The sequence below is a fragment of the Lissotriton helveticus genome, chromosome 7 (genome assembly GCF_964261635.1).
Source record: "Lissotriton helveticus chromosome 7, aLisHel1.1, whole genome shotgun sequence".
NCBI classification, from domain to species: domain Eukaryota; kingdom Metazoa; phylum Chordata; class Amphibia; order Caudata; family Salamandridae; genus Lissotriton; species Lissotriton helveticus.
This window is the reverse complement of record NC_136068.1, coordinates 746,478,859-746,493,331: the sequence shown is the minus strand read 5'-3', so window position 1 is coordinate 746,493,331 and position 14,473 is coordinate 746,478,859.

Sequence of the window (14,473 nt, the reverse complement as noted above, 5' to 3'; positions counted from 1 at the left end):
AGTACAATGTTATTTTATCAATTTGGATCAATGTATTGATTTTTATTATATGTTCCTATCATATTAAAAATGTATTTTTTCATATTGAATTAGTTGTATGTTTGCCTTAATCTAGTGTGCCATTTCCTTATATTGTATGCCTGGGATTGTTATCTCACATATATTGTTTGCCCTGTCCCAGGATATTTATCCATAACAGGGGGTCCTTGTTTTTGTCAAAAGACCTTTCAGTTTACCCATGAGTTGACTACAGTAGGAGTTAATTGTAGTTCATGGTGTTAATGGTCAGTGTGGTGCTGCATGTAGGTAACTGGAAAAAGGGAGCTACTTTCATTTCACAGTCCTGAATGATTTCTAAAACTGAATAATTTAACCTGTTTTTCATTGTGCTCTTAAGTGTCTGCTCCTTTAGCTGTTGCTTGTTATTGACCTGAGTTAATGTGGGGCAGCATTACCTCTGCTCAAGTTGTAATCTGTTAAATTTGTGGAGGCCGACCAACCCAAGTTCTCCACTGTGCCTTTGTAAACTCCCTAAAGATGACCCTTAGTAAACCAGTGTGGGTTTATTTTTTCTTCTCTGCCTTTTGTTTACATGGTATTGTAGACTTACTGTCATGTTCCCTCGCTTACTTGCATGTTTCCTCTCCTGAGTGGGAGAGTCCATTACTTGTTCACAGTAGTATTATGGCAATGTCTTTATCCTGTTGTCTGACTGTCCTTAACTTCAAGAGAAGTTTTCTTAAGGGCTCCTCATGTCGCCATTTCTAATCTGTATTGCACTCTGGAATGTGTGGTTTTAAGTTAACACTAAAACCCCTATGGGGGAAATACAGCCATGCTCTGGTCAAGAGGGTGGGAAGTCTGTGTATACACATGGAAAACCTAATCATGGCTCAATGTAACACTGACTTCCTGGGCATACCAGAGGTCTTCGACTCAAAGCTCTGTTCAATGACCATCCACCTAGCCGAAGGTACTGAAAAGTGAGAGCATGATGGGTTGTGGCCTTGTTTGCACTTTCAAGACTTGAATAATCTGACTTACCAAGAGCTCCAAGTCAGTACGGTTTATCCTAGAAGTAATGAAGCAGCAAAGGATCAAGGCTGGTTGTACCCTGTGTATGTTTATAAATCTATCCAGATGTAACATGAAAAGGTGAGTCGTGTTATACCTGTAGCTTCTTGCATGTATTTTAAAAGATTGATTTCTTTTTCTGTGCTGAATTTCGCTCTTTTTTTTATATGTTCAAGCCTGAAAATGTTCTTGTTGGTAGATATTTTGCATTGTAAATTTAGGTTATTAATATGCCAATTTTTAAAACTCCAATCTTCTTAGTGGTGGCAGACTTGTGTGTGTAGAGTAGGTCTCGCCAAAGCAGGCCCGTTAGTTAACTCCATCGAAGCCCCAAAACAATGTTCTGATGTAGGAGTATGACAGAAGAATTGCACTGCCAATTCTACTGAAGTATTTCTTGGTTTGCCTACCTTGTGTTAGTAAGTGACTGGGTGTTGTCATCACAAACAGGAGCCATTGTTAGGAGCCAATAGACCTGCTTTTGGCAAGCTTGGCTACCTGGCAACACTTTATGGTGCCACATGAGCCAACATGCTGCCCAACCAAATGGCTACAATGGTGAAAGGTATGGAGATTAGACATGAAAATTGCATTAGGAAAACAGAATAGCTTGTTTTAACCCTCCATGGGCAAGTGATGCAATGAGAGAGTTGCCAAGACTGCATGTATTAACTCTCAATCAACTGTCGACTATCTGTTGATTGTAGACTGTTTTTGGTTTGGTTTTTTTTTTCCTCTTGATTTTCTCGCTTTGTCTGCTTCCTTTCCTTCTAATTTGGCATCCGTAGAGCCTAGGCAGTTGCTTCCAGACCTAACTGTGCGGGAGGGGGTTAGGGGGGGCTTCTATAGATGGTGACCACGCTCAGGGGATTGTGGAACAGGCAAGGCGCCAAATGGTAAGAGATGATGACCAAAATAAATGGGGCTAATAATAGAATTCCGGACCCAACCACTAGATCACGGAAAAATGCATAGCATGTGAATCCAGAACATTCTTTAAGCAGCAAAACTGCTACTACCAGTAACCATTTTGTTTTGGGACTGAGCGACAACCAGCTGATCCCGTTCAATAAAATGCTGTGTAACTATAGGTCTAGCTTGCTCATTAGAATGTGGTCAACTTTACTTAAGCGCACTAAGATCCTGACCCTAAGGGTGTGATATGTGAATATTGACTTGTGAATGCTCGCTGCTATGTATATGAAGGTAGGAGATGCCCTAGAGGGTGAAGTAAAGGAAGGAAAAAAAGTTGGGGATCCCTGGATGAAATGTAAAAAAAAGGGCTAGATAAAGCATATGGGTAAAACTGGACTTACAATTATGTGACCAAAATATAGCTTACAAAAAAAAAGCTGAAGGGCACTTTTGTCCCGCATGGAATGTTGGTCTCTCCTATAGAAAGAGAACCTAGTCTTTTAGTGGAAACTTGTCTATGGTACCTCAATTTCTACTCCTATTGTATACCGAATTTCTAATGACAATGTTTCTATTACATATTGTCCAACTTAATGAAAATGAAGCCTGCAGTTTGGATGTGGAAAACGCACCATTTAAATCTTGCCTTTTCTGTAGTGCGTGCTACCCATGGAAACTTTTTCTAAAGGTTCTAAATTCTCTTTCAATGTAATCCCATTGAAGACCGCTGTATTACCTCGAAATTATTTTGGTCTAAAAAGACCGCTTAACACTGGGTGCATTACGCCATGTTCCTTTAAGTACTCTGGGGATATGCCAGATCGGAGTTTGAGGAAGGTAAGAAGGTCTCCATGGTCCTTCTGTAAGAAGAGAAGCAGAACTAATTTTTAAGCTGAAGATTCTCATTCTGGTGGTAATACTTCAAAAATGCCACATAAACTAGGTGCAATCTGTTCCATGCAGTGAAGGTTTAACTATCAGTCACACTACTTCCATGCCTCTGACCTACACAGACTGGAGCATACCAGAAAATCAAGCCTGTTTTGAAGAGGTGGCTTGAAACGAGGACTAATGTCCTTGGGTGGAGGAGAGACTCCGTTTATTTTGAAGTTCAATCTCAAAATGAGGCTCCCTGCGTGTTAACGAAATATCTCGAAGTGGACGAGTTTCAAGAGGATGTTCAGTCTGAAAATGCTTGAATACTAGAAGGCGCCTAAAAGGGATCAAAGGATCCTTCAGTGGGCTAGCCCTAAAAGAGGGATCAATGCTGAAGAAAATGTCTGCTGTGTTTGTCAAATTCCTTCCTTCTGCCAGCTCATCTGTATATTCATGTGCAACATTATTTGTCTGGTGTTGTACACCTTCTAGGGTCCACAATCCATGTGAAGATGGTGTCACTGAAAGTGTAAGGACTTGATTCTGTGATGGCAAAAATTCACCCCACCACAGAGTAGGTTTTGGAGTTTCAGAACTTCATTCCCCTACCAGATGTGCCAGCTCTGGCGGAAAGGAAGTTGTTGGAGTTGTAGATTTATTTGGTTCAAACGTCATACGGATGTGTTCCCCACAAGAGTGATTAGCAAACCATGGTCTTGTGCGACTGTGCCCTGTGAGGATTTGGTATGGCAGTGCTTAAGGTGCATTACATACTTCATTAGTACAACAAACCCAAGTTGCTTCCGGACAGACCTTGTGGTCCCCTAGCCGACCATGGCAGATGCTTCACTGATGAAGGGGTGCGCCCTTGCTAGACCTAAATTTCAGGACAAGTGGACACTGAAATAAGCCCAATGAGTTTTGCAGGACTGTTGGAAGGGAGATGAGCACAAAAATTGTTTTATGTACTCTTCCACTGTATTATTCATAAGACATTTCTCCGATGTGCAAGCTAGCAGAGTCAGACAGTTTAAAGACTGACTTTGCTTCACCTTCTATTCATTTCTGCCAGCCGCTGCGTTAGTGGAATATGGAAATAATGTTGGGGGTGCCTGCGTCCCTTTTCTTGTAGTTGTCTGGTGACATGGCCAGAGGTGGTCTTACTGCTCGCTCCAAGCAACAAAGACCCCAAGGGAAAAAGTTGCGTTGCTAGCGAAACACTAGATGGTAGGGGAGCACACAGTAAACCGACTGTTATAGGCAAGTAAATTGTTATCTTTCGACCTGTGGATCCACGGCTGAGAGCGATCGCTTTATTGCAGCGGTTCTTACCGTTTGACTTCTCGTGACACCCACTTAAATATTACTAGAAGCCCCCATTGAGTAGTTATTGGAATCTGGAGACACACACACACACACACACACACACACACACACACACACACACACACACTCTCTCACTGAGTCACCGAGGACTTCGCCTAAGCAATTTTAAAGTGATTTGAACCTCAAATACTGAAATAAGCACTCAGCAAATAAATGTGCAAACGAAATATTTTATTTGATCCACAAGCCATTTTTAATTTTTACACGGTTTTAATGCGTAGGCCGGAGCATCTTTAAATTCACTTGAGGTCGTTTATCTACATACTATATTGTGTTTGATATTCTTGCAGTGCTCTCACAAATCCATCTGAGAATAACTTAATTTTAGGCTCAAGTTTCAAATTCCTTGTTGGCTTGTTTTTATGTAGTGTTGAATATTAATGTTATCCATTGTTTTGTTCATTTATTTTTTATTTCACATAATGGTGTTCCGTCGTGTTATTTATTAATATGTGGTTAACTGTTCCCCTGGTCCAATACCTGTATCGGTATTGTCAAAACCGAAAGACGGTGTTCCATCATGTTATTTTTTTAACATGGGAACTCTATTACGTGAAATAAAAAATAAATGAACAAAACAATGGATCAAATTTATATCCAATTTACTATTCAACATCACAAAAAGAAGCCCTGATGAAGTTCAAGAAAACTTGACTGAAACGCGTTGGCTGGATGTTTTTAACCTTTGGATATTGGATCCGAATAAAACATGGAATTTTAATGGACCGTAAGACTTGCTATATCAATTTTGTTTACGGGTTTTTCATGTTGGGTTATGTCTTGACAAGAACGTCAGGCTCCGCAGGAACTCGTGCCCCCTCTAACACGGCACGCATCTGTGGCTTTCTAGAAATGGGTTCCATGTATAGGATGTGCAAAGCAAGCAGGTGATTCTGTAGGGAAAAAACATCTGGATTCAGGCTGCAGAACAGATGCTTAATTTGGACCGCTAGTCCTGCACAATATGTTCAACTGATGTATTTTCTGCCATAAAATGTCACAGTCCCACAAGGGTTTCTCCTTGGTGAAAGGCTTCCCGAGATTAAATGAGTAGATGGCAAGACGAGTATGCAACTGGCTCTGAGGCAGCCAGCTGTGTGGGCTGGGGCTTCATGGTTGCATCCGCTCAGCACATGGTAAAGTGTAATTGGCCAGTGTCCATGCCACTCTCGATGCTCTGGCTGATAGTAGACACTCATTAACCATGCGAATGGGATGGTTGAAGTCCAGCCAGCCGGGAGGTGAGCCAGTTGCTGTATAAGTGCCACATTCCTGGGCAATCATAGCAACGAAGGAAGAAGAGGCCTGCACAACCCCGGAGTCCTGGCAGTGGAGAGCAAGGACTGCTATTGCCTAGAGCTTTAAAGCTGTGTGTGAGTGAATGCATAGCCGTATGACCTAGTTTTGGATGAGGCGTGCCTAGGGTTTGGAATGACCCAAAGCACTGGGGGTACGCTGCAATTGCCTGCACTGAACACCTTTTGATGTGCTATTGCATATCGGGTCCGCACACCAACGACAAATAGCGAGCTCGGATGCATCTATGCACAGCTTGGTCCCTACCTCCACCCCGGCCATCCCAGTTAAACAAACCCCCCCCCCCTCCCTCCCCTTGAACACATGACTCGGGTGGGAGTGCCAAATGTGCAGAGGTGAAGAGTGTAATTCTTTGTGCAGAGCCTGACTCTTAAACAAAAGGGGCTGTCCCCGTCTCTTCTGTAGGAAGGACTCCCCCAGGAGCCCCTCCTGAGCTGAATATTGTGTGCCTACTAAACAGGAAGGCCAACCTGTGGGTGGCCAGGCTATATCGAATCCATTTTCAAAACACCCCTTCTCTTATTTATAGACTTCACACTGGCAAGTGCAGCAACAAGACGAACTTTGATACAAGGAAACTAGAATTGAGAGTTAAAATGCAAAATACATGGTGATCTGGCCAGCTTTTTTAAAATACACTGAAAATTGTGGTGCTTCTTCTCCATGGGTGATGTTTTGCCATCTCTTGACGTCAGGAAGATGGTTAGGAGTGGTACATCTGCTGGGTAACATGAGACCTGGAAAGATCATGGGAGTACAAGAGCGAATAGAGGAACTGTGGCTGGGCAATCCTGCTTCAGACTATAAAACTTCCACAACACAAGCAAAGGGTTAGCATGCACAGGGTCCACCATGCAAAACAGATGGATGGAGGCTTTTATTTCTTGTAAACTTGGATGCTAATGGTTCTATGGTGGAATTTTGGAGCACTCCTGTGGCGAAGACTATCCGTGCTGGGACACAAGGTGGATCCGTAGAACTCCCTACCTAAAAAAGTGTTACATTTGGCCCCCTCTGGGACCCCCTCACCCCCACAGGGGGTCAGGGTACCACTACCTGCCCCCTTATATTATTTTGTAGGACTCTGGGGTCTGGCCTACTTCAGTTCAATGTATTGTGTTCTTTCCTGTTCCTTTTTAGGTTTCGCCTCGCCGAAAGCTGCGCAAGCAGACTTTGGCGCAAGCGAAAAACTTTTGTTTACATGTATGGGGCTTCGTCCCGCCTCTCTGTCCCATTGGCTAGCTCCATAAATGGAGGCTAGCCATTGGAACAGAGATGCGTCACTCATTCCCCGAGCAGATTCGTGGGCGTTCCCGTGATTTTGATGAGGCGGTGTTTTTTTTAAAGCTTTCTTTTCGCCATTTTGTAAGTGTCGTTTTCAGGGGTGGGTTGCGATGTCCCGCTGTCCGTTCCTGCCCCCCCTCCTGCTGTCTGTGTGCCCTGTTCCCGCCCCCCCCCCCTCCCGCTGTCCGTGTGCCCGTAGGTGCATCCCCACCTCTCACCCCGCTATGCACCATCAGTCCTTTTGTTTTTTGTCTGCCGCTTTCCTTTCGGGCGATGCTTTTTATGTTCGGCTTAACTTCTCTTTTTCTGACAGCCTTTTTAGAAGCATTCTGCAAGGATGTACACACTTTTTAAATTTTTGGGAATGTGAAATGAACGGATAACCATGGCATGGCGGGTGTGTGCAGCGTGAACGGTCTAAAACGAGGCTCTAAACCAGCACTTAACGTGTTTCTAAATATACCACTTTCCTGCGTGTGCTCGGACCCGCTGGGCTAGGACTATTTCTCTTCCTGCTGGAGTCTGCAGCCCGAGTCCCGGCGCCTCCTCTGTGAGTCTCTTCTCTTGGGCCCCTGGTCCCAGCGCCGCCTCTCTGAGCCTTTGATCTAGGTCCCGGCGCCCCCTCTCGCAGCCTGTGATCTTAGTCCCGGCGCCCCCTCTCGCAGCCTGTGATCTTGGTCCCGGCGCCCCCCCCCCTCTCTCAGCCTGTGATCTTGGGCCCCTGGTCCCCGGGATGGAGATGCTGCATCAGTACCGGGAGATGTACGACTTCAGCAACCGGCTGAAGACCTTCGGGGACTGGCCCTTTGCCGAGAACTGCAGCTGCACCCCGGAAAACATGGCCAAAGCTGGCTTTGTGCACAGTCCCACCACAGAGCTTCAAGGAAACCAGACCTCCTATGGGATGGGTCTTCACCTCGACACCTTGTAGTGTCAAGGACCATGAACACTTTCACGTCACATAAACTTGCACTTTGAGATCGGAATGTACGGAGTGCTGAGTTTTCCTGGTCCTGGAAATCATGCAGCTGGGCCTTGATATTGGGGGTGCTGGTCAATCCAGTTCAACATCTGTCACACATCTGCTCAAATATGAGTGGATCATCTGAAATAATTACTACTTTACTAAGTAGACAACGGCATACTACTTGTTCACTGTAATATAGTCCCCTTTTGCTAAATAGTATCACCATCGGTGAAATCTGGCACTACTGACGTCTTGAACAATGCTGCTCTCTTTAGTACAGTGGAGGAAGGGCAGTCACATTTGGTGGGTTTTACACTTTTTGTTCATTGTAGATTTGTCCTTAAACAAATGAGATATGGTAGTTTAGGTTTTTTTTTCTCCTGTGTTTTCAATAAACCTCTTTCCATAAACCACTTTCCTATCTCTGGCGAAAAATGCCTTGCTCCTTGAAGTGTTTTCTAAGCGCTGCAATCCGTGGGGAATGACTTCTGTCCCTCTTTACGTACTATCCCCGGAGTTGCACTTTTGCTCGAGTTTGGGACCTCATGTCCGATTGTCTGTGTCCTCCCCGGGCCCAGTGGGGAGCGCCTGCCCCGGAAGGGATCGTGTCTGGGACGGCGCTGGTGTCTCCGATTTCAGTGCTGGATTTCTCTTCACTGCTCAGTGCACATCTGCACTCTGGGCTCCCCTTGAGCTCTGTAAACCGAGGAGGGAGTTTCCTGCCGAACAGGCCTGACATCACTAGAAGAAATATCAGCTCTCGAGGCTCTGACGTGCGCTGGAGCCCCTCGCCAGGGCCCCTACAGCCACTTCTATTGCAAGTTGCCACGGGCAACTCGTCAAGGGGGCGTCCAGTGAATTGTGCCACTATACTTAGGGTGGCAACCTCGACTGTGTTAAAGTAGTTGGGTCAATGAAGTAAACAAAACTATATACCCAGAGTGCATTAGGTTGTCACACAAAAGCACAGGACTGGAGGCGATGACATGGAGTAGCCATTACATCTGATTACAATTAGATGATGTAATAGCAAGTCGTTACTTACAGTACTTATAAACGCCATGTGTGACATGAACCGGTATATAAACGAGCATTGGCAAGTCCAATAGGTCTCGTCTTTTGGCCCTGTTGGCTGTGCCAATGCTTTTTAGTGCTGATGTACACGTGTACGCGCATTTCCCATGGGGTTGAAAGTATATGGTCTATGATGTGGCTGGGCCGCATTGATGGCAGCAGGATATGGGTCGAGGCGAGATGGATGTAAGGTGGGCGTAGGTGGAGCTAAGCATGTAAATGGTGTGGACTGCAAGTCGTGTGTGTGTGGCTCTGGGTGTGTGTGTGTGTGTGTGTGTGTGTGTGTGGTAGTAATTGCTGTCTGATGAGCTCGTCCGTAGGGTACAATGGGTCTCACATTTGCGAGAGATTAAGCTAATGGCAATGTAAATGACAATGCCATTTATTTATCTGTTTTCAAAACAAACACATAAATACAAAATTTGTCATTTACAATGCCAATAGCTCAAACTTTTCCAAAGGCGAAACCATTGCATTGTAAATGCTTGTTTTTTAATAGTATAACTGCTACTAATATGGCTTTTTTAGCTCCGAATAATTCCTAGAATGAGCATTTACTTGAGTTTGAGACTTCCCGCAGACTGGTGCCCCTTTACAGGGTTAATTCCCTTTCTTCTCCTAAGTCCATGCACTTTAACCCTTGTCTTTGTGTATAGGTTCTCCGCATGGCCATGTATCCCTGTCCATGACCAAGGTCTCCATGAACCTCAAGTGTCCATGTCTCTCTCCATCTGTCTACAACGGTTTGTGTCCCAACTCTCTCAGTTAAAGCAAATCCAAATGTTGGAAGACTCACGCACTCACATGTACTCAAAGTGGAGTCTGGTATTTCTGTAGTTGGTGCGGATAGTTTATTCATATCTCTTACTCAGGAGACTATACCTAACTAAAACAGCATTTGCCTCAGCCTGTGGAAAGCGTCTCCAGTCTGCACTCCGTTCAAAGTTTGAATAATTCAAATTGTAATCCAAAAAGTGTTTGAGAAATTTTCATTTATTATCTCTTTTCATAACTTTATTCGTTGCGACGTGGTATTCACGTTTACAACTTTATCGTAGTTAACCTTAGAATTCAACAATTCTACCCAATGCATTTCAGTCTACGCCCTTCACCAGGGGCCTGTTCCTACAATCATAAATAGAAGAAACTATATTCAGTAAGAAACTTGTTCAATCTTAATATGTATACTAACCATGCCCACTGTGTGATGTTAACAATGCTGAGCAAATACCCTCAAGTATGTATTTTTTCATGATGATTTAGCTAGTATCCTCTGTAATAGCTTCTCCTGCTCCCTCATAACAGTACTCATTAGAGTGTAAAGAGGGTTAAACGAGGTCAAATCAATCCCTGAGCGTTATTGTGCACACTCTTAAAACATTGTTGAAAAAGTGAAGAACTTGCAATAATAAAAGGACCGGTAAAATGTACTTTAACTTAAAATGGTGTTCGAAAAAGTGAAAATCTCACAGTAATCAAGTAAGCCGGGGAAAGGTAGAACATCGGCCTCATGCATTGCTCAAGTGCTGTACTAGTAAAAGGGGCGGGAGTGCTGAGGAACGGAGCACTACGTAGTGCACCTACCTCTATGGTAAACGTGGTTATCACAAAGAATTGCTGTTCCTAGGTCTCACAATTGTTTGAAACCTTTATACTATTCGCATCAAGTCAGGGTCTGAGTTAATCTGTAATCGTGAAGGTAAAATGAATCATAGTGCACACAATAGTAGTCTCATAGCCATTGTCTCCCAGAGAGTGAGCTTACCTGTAAAGTCGTGTGTGCCGCGCCTGCAAAATCTCAAGCGTTACTCCTCTATTCCGTGTCCCCGGTTAAATGCCCTTACTAACTCGGAAGTGCTTTCATTGTGGAAAAATGTGACCAATGTGATTAAAATAAAGTGATTTTAAGTGATTTAAAACATCACACTGCAACCCGAAAGTACCCCAAGTTAACATTTAACTCCTTCATTTTAACTTCTTCATAAGCAACGTTTACATCTGTATCCGATAGCTCACTGTCTATAAAGTTGTTCAAAGCCGTCTAAATTATACGTAATATCTTAAATCATGACAATTCCTTCTGGCAATGGGAATAGTATACTGATGATCTAATCATTAGTCTACTAATTGATCAAATGTGGTCATTGCATAATCATTAGTCTGCAAAATCGACCAAATGTAATCACTGCATAGTAGGTGCATTATATTTTATCAATAAAGTTGGAGACCATGTTTTCTTCTCTAGCTGATAGTTCCACTGTCGAAGTTGTTTAAAGATACACGCAAAATTCCAAAAACTATAGACACAATAGGAATAGTATACTGATGGTTATAATCATTAGGCTGCAATATCGATAAGGACTGGAAACCAGCATCCTAGGACCGGTTTCGGGAGCAGGGTCAAGGCTGATTTGCATATGGCTGGGTGCAAACCGGGGTGGCGTTGCGAGCAAAGTAACAATGGATTAAAATTAGATCTGTGACTAGGGAGTGAGTGTTTTAAAAATGTCAACGCTCCATCCATCATTTTATTTTGTGATGTTGCTATGTGTGCCCTAGGTGGCTAAGGGTATGCCCAGACATGGGTCCCTTGCTCGCTGCGCCACAGGATTCAAGCTAGTCGGGGTGATAGAACAAAATCTGGGGGCAACCTCAAAGGGTTTATGCTCTTTCATGCTCATCTACTAAGTCATGACACCTCGTTAATCATATACAACAAAAGGTAAAAAGTTCCCCGGGGGATAGATAAGAAAGTGTGTGTGTGTGTAAAGGAGGAGAGTAAAGGCAGGGAACAGGTTGTTCCCTTGTTGGAACTAGAAGGCCTCACACACCCAGTGAGCTAGATGTCATGCTTCATCATTGGCCTCCTGCTCCTCGTCAGACTGGCGCTGCAATGTCTGACGGGCGCCTAACAGGTGCTCTTTGTTGGAGTTCTTTTGTTCCAGCCAATGGTTGAGTGTGTGTGAGGGGTCAGGTGAAGGTGTAGTCGTGAGGGGGTGGTGGTTAAAAAAGGTGGGTCAGTTCACAAGGACCTTTATTCACTGAGCTGACTCCCTTGATTAAAAGAGTGGGAGGGGAGATAGAGACTGTAAGGGGCACAGCGGACTACCTCGAACCCTCTGATCAGGTCGACATGTTTCTTGCCCAACTGGCAATTCTTCAGGACCTCAGGTGCTCAGTACTACACAGTGATGAAAAACAACAAAGAAAAATAAATATAAAAGATACAACCTCTCTGGGTCAGTAAGGGGGCAGGCCAGGAGGTCCTGCTGTAGTGTGGTGACCTAGAAGAAATGTATGGAAATAAGCCAAACATTTACAGTGGCGTTCTCATCAACAATCAATCACCACAGCTCTCCAAAACAAGTTCCCACACACAAGGAAACACAATCAGAGGGCATCTCTGCAGTATATGCCCGTGGTCACATAAGTACACAAAAACAGTTTTAAGAACAGAGATGGGATGAAGATGTCACAGGGTATGAAATGCAAGGGCTAATTCTTACCCTAGGGGTGTCCACATTAACCGTAATGAAGAAAGAATGGCTCCGGATTACTGTCCATGGGGCTATGATGACGGAATATCTTAGGGCAAATATAGCCCCACAGGGGCTTCTTGTGAACATCGTGCCAAGACTTTTCCTTGAAGCCAATTTAAGGGAGATTGGTGCCAAGTGTCATGGAAGTGCACCAAGGACCTCCTGTTCTTGATCATCAAGACGGCCAAGAGACTGGCGGATGCACTGCTTGTTAAAATCACAGCTGTAGAAACAGCAATTAGAGGCACCCTGACGAAGACTCCCTTCACCACCAAATTAGCAGAAATTAATCAAGAGATTTCCGAGAACCAAGAGTTTTTACTCAAACAAAAAATGACTAAAAGAAGGATGTGGCCAAATTTGATAAAGAGAAGGTGTACCCCAATCTCAAGGAAGGATACACAAATAAGAAAAACGGCTACTCCTCTGGTGAAAGTTCGGATAATGGTAGCCGGAGGGGCTCTTCCGGTAGTGATTCCAGCGGTGGGTACCCCCCCAACAACACCGCAATCTGCACCATCCGAATTGGAACCAAGGTTTCAACCAGGGTCAAATGTTTCAGGGACCACCACAAATGATGCCACCCTGGCAATACCCCTTCTATCCACAGGGACCACCACAGTTCTTCCCAAGGAACCCTCCTTTTCACGACAGGTTGGGGCAGAGGAAAAGGGCGAAGGCGGGGAGGCCAGAAAGGGGTGCAGTGGCAGGACCAGCCAACCACATCAATATCAGTAGAGACCAGGAGCACAACCAGAGGGAAGAGAGTCTGATTGTCAACCTTTCCACTAGACCTCTCACCCCTACTGAAACTAAGGTCCTCGAGAAAGGTCTAGGCTTTGTTCCTACTCCTAGCCCAGACAGCTTTAACGAAATGTGTGAGGTTAAGCAACATTTTAGGAAAATACGCTTGCGCTCCTACTTTAACGAAAGACCGGACAGCGATAAAACCGACACAGGGTTGCGGAAACCATCCAGGTTTACACCAACTGACGGTGTGGTTCCGCCCGAAGTTCTGGTCTTCGAGAGGGCAGTCCTTAAGACTTTGGAGACTAAACCAAACACGAGTAGCTTTAGCAACCTCACCAATGCTGAAAGACTGGCAGTCAAAACACTCGGGAATGACAATACCATAGTCATCAAGCAGGCGGATAAAGGGGGAGCCACAGTGACCCAAAACACCAGTGACTACGACACTGAATGCAAACGACAACTTGCCAATACTACCCACTACAGACCTTTGACAATTGACCCCACTCCTAGTGTTTTTCATCACTGTGTAGTACTGAGCACCTGAGGTCCTGAAGAATTACCAGTTGGGCAAGAAACATGTCGACCTGATCAGAGGGTTCGAGGTAGTCCGCTGTGCCCCTTACAGTCTCTATCTCCCCTCCCACTCTTTTAATCAAGGAAGTCAGCCACGTGAATAAAGGTCCTTGTGAACTGACCCACCTTTTTTAACCACCACCCCCTCACGACTACACCTTCACCTGACCCCTCACACGCACTCAACCATTGGCTGGGACAAAAGAACTCCAACAAAGAGCGCCTGTTAGGCGCCTGTCAGACATTGCAGCGCCAGTCTGACAAGGAGCAGAAGGCCAATGATGAAGCATGACATCTAGCTCACTGGGTGTGTGAGGCCTTCTAGTTCCAACAAGGGAACAACCTGTTCCCTGCCTTTACTCTCCTCCTTTACACACACACACTTTCTTGTCTATCCCCCGGGGAACTTTGTACCTTTTGTTGTATGTGGTTGACAGGACATGTACACTGGACCCCGCTAAATATCGTCCATAGTTGGTTCCCTCCTTTGTATTGAACCTCGTTAATCATCCCATGCCCTCAAGAGAGTCTTGAGCATAGTTATAAATATGGACTACCAGAAGCAGTAATGTGAGGTTGGAAGCAGTTTCCCCTTTGACTACCTTTCTTTTTTTTTTCTTCCCCCTCCACCTCTATGTTTTAGTCCGAGGTTTGTTTATAGCTCTGGACCATGGAAAGACTCGGCACCAGGTTGGCATGCACAAATGAGTATGGA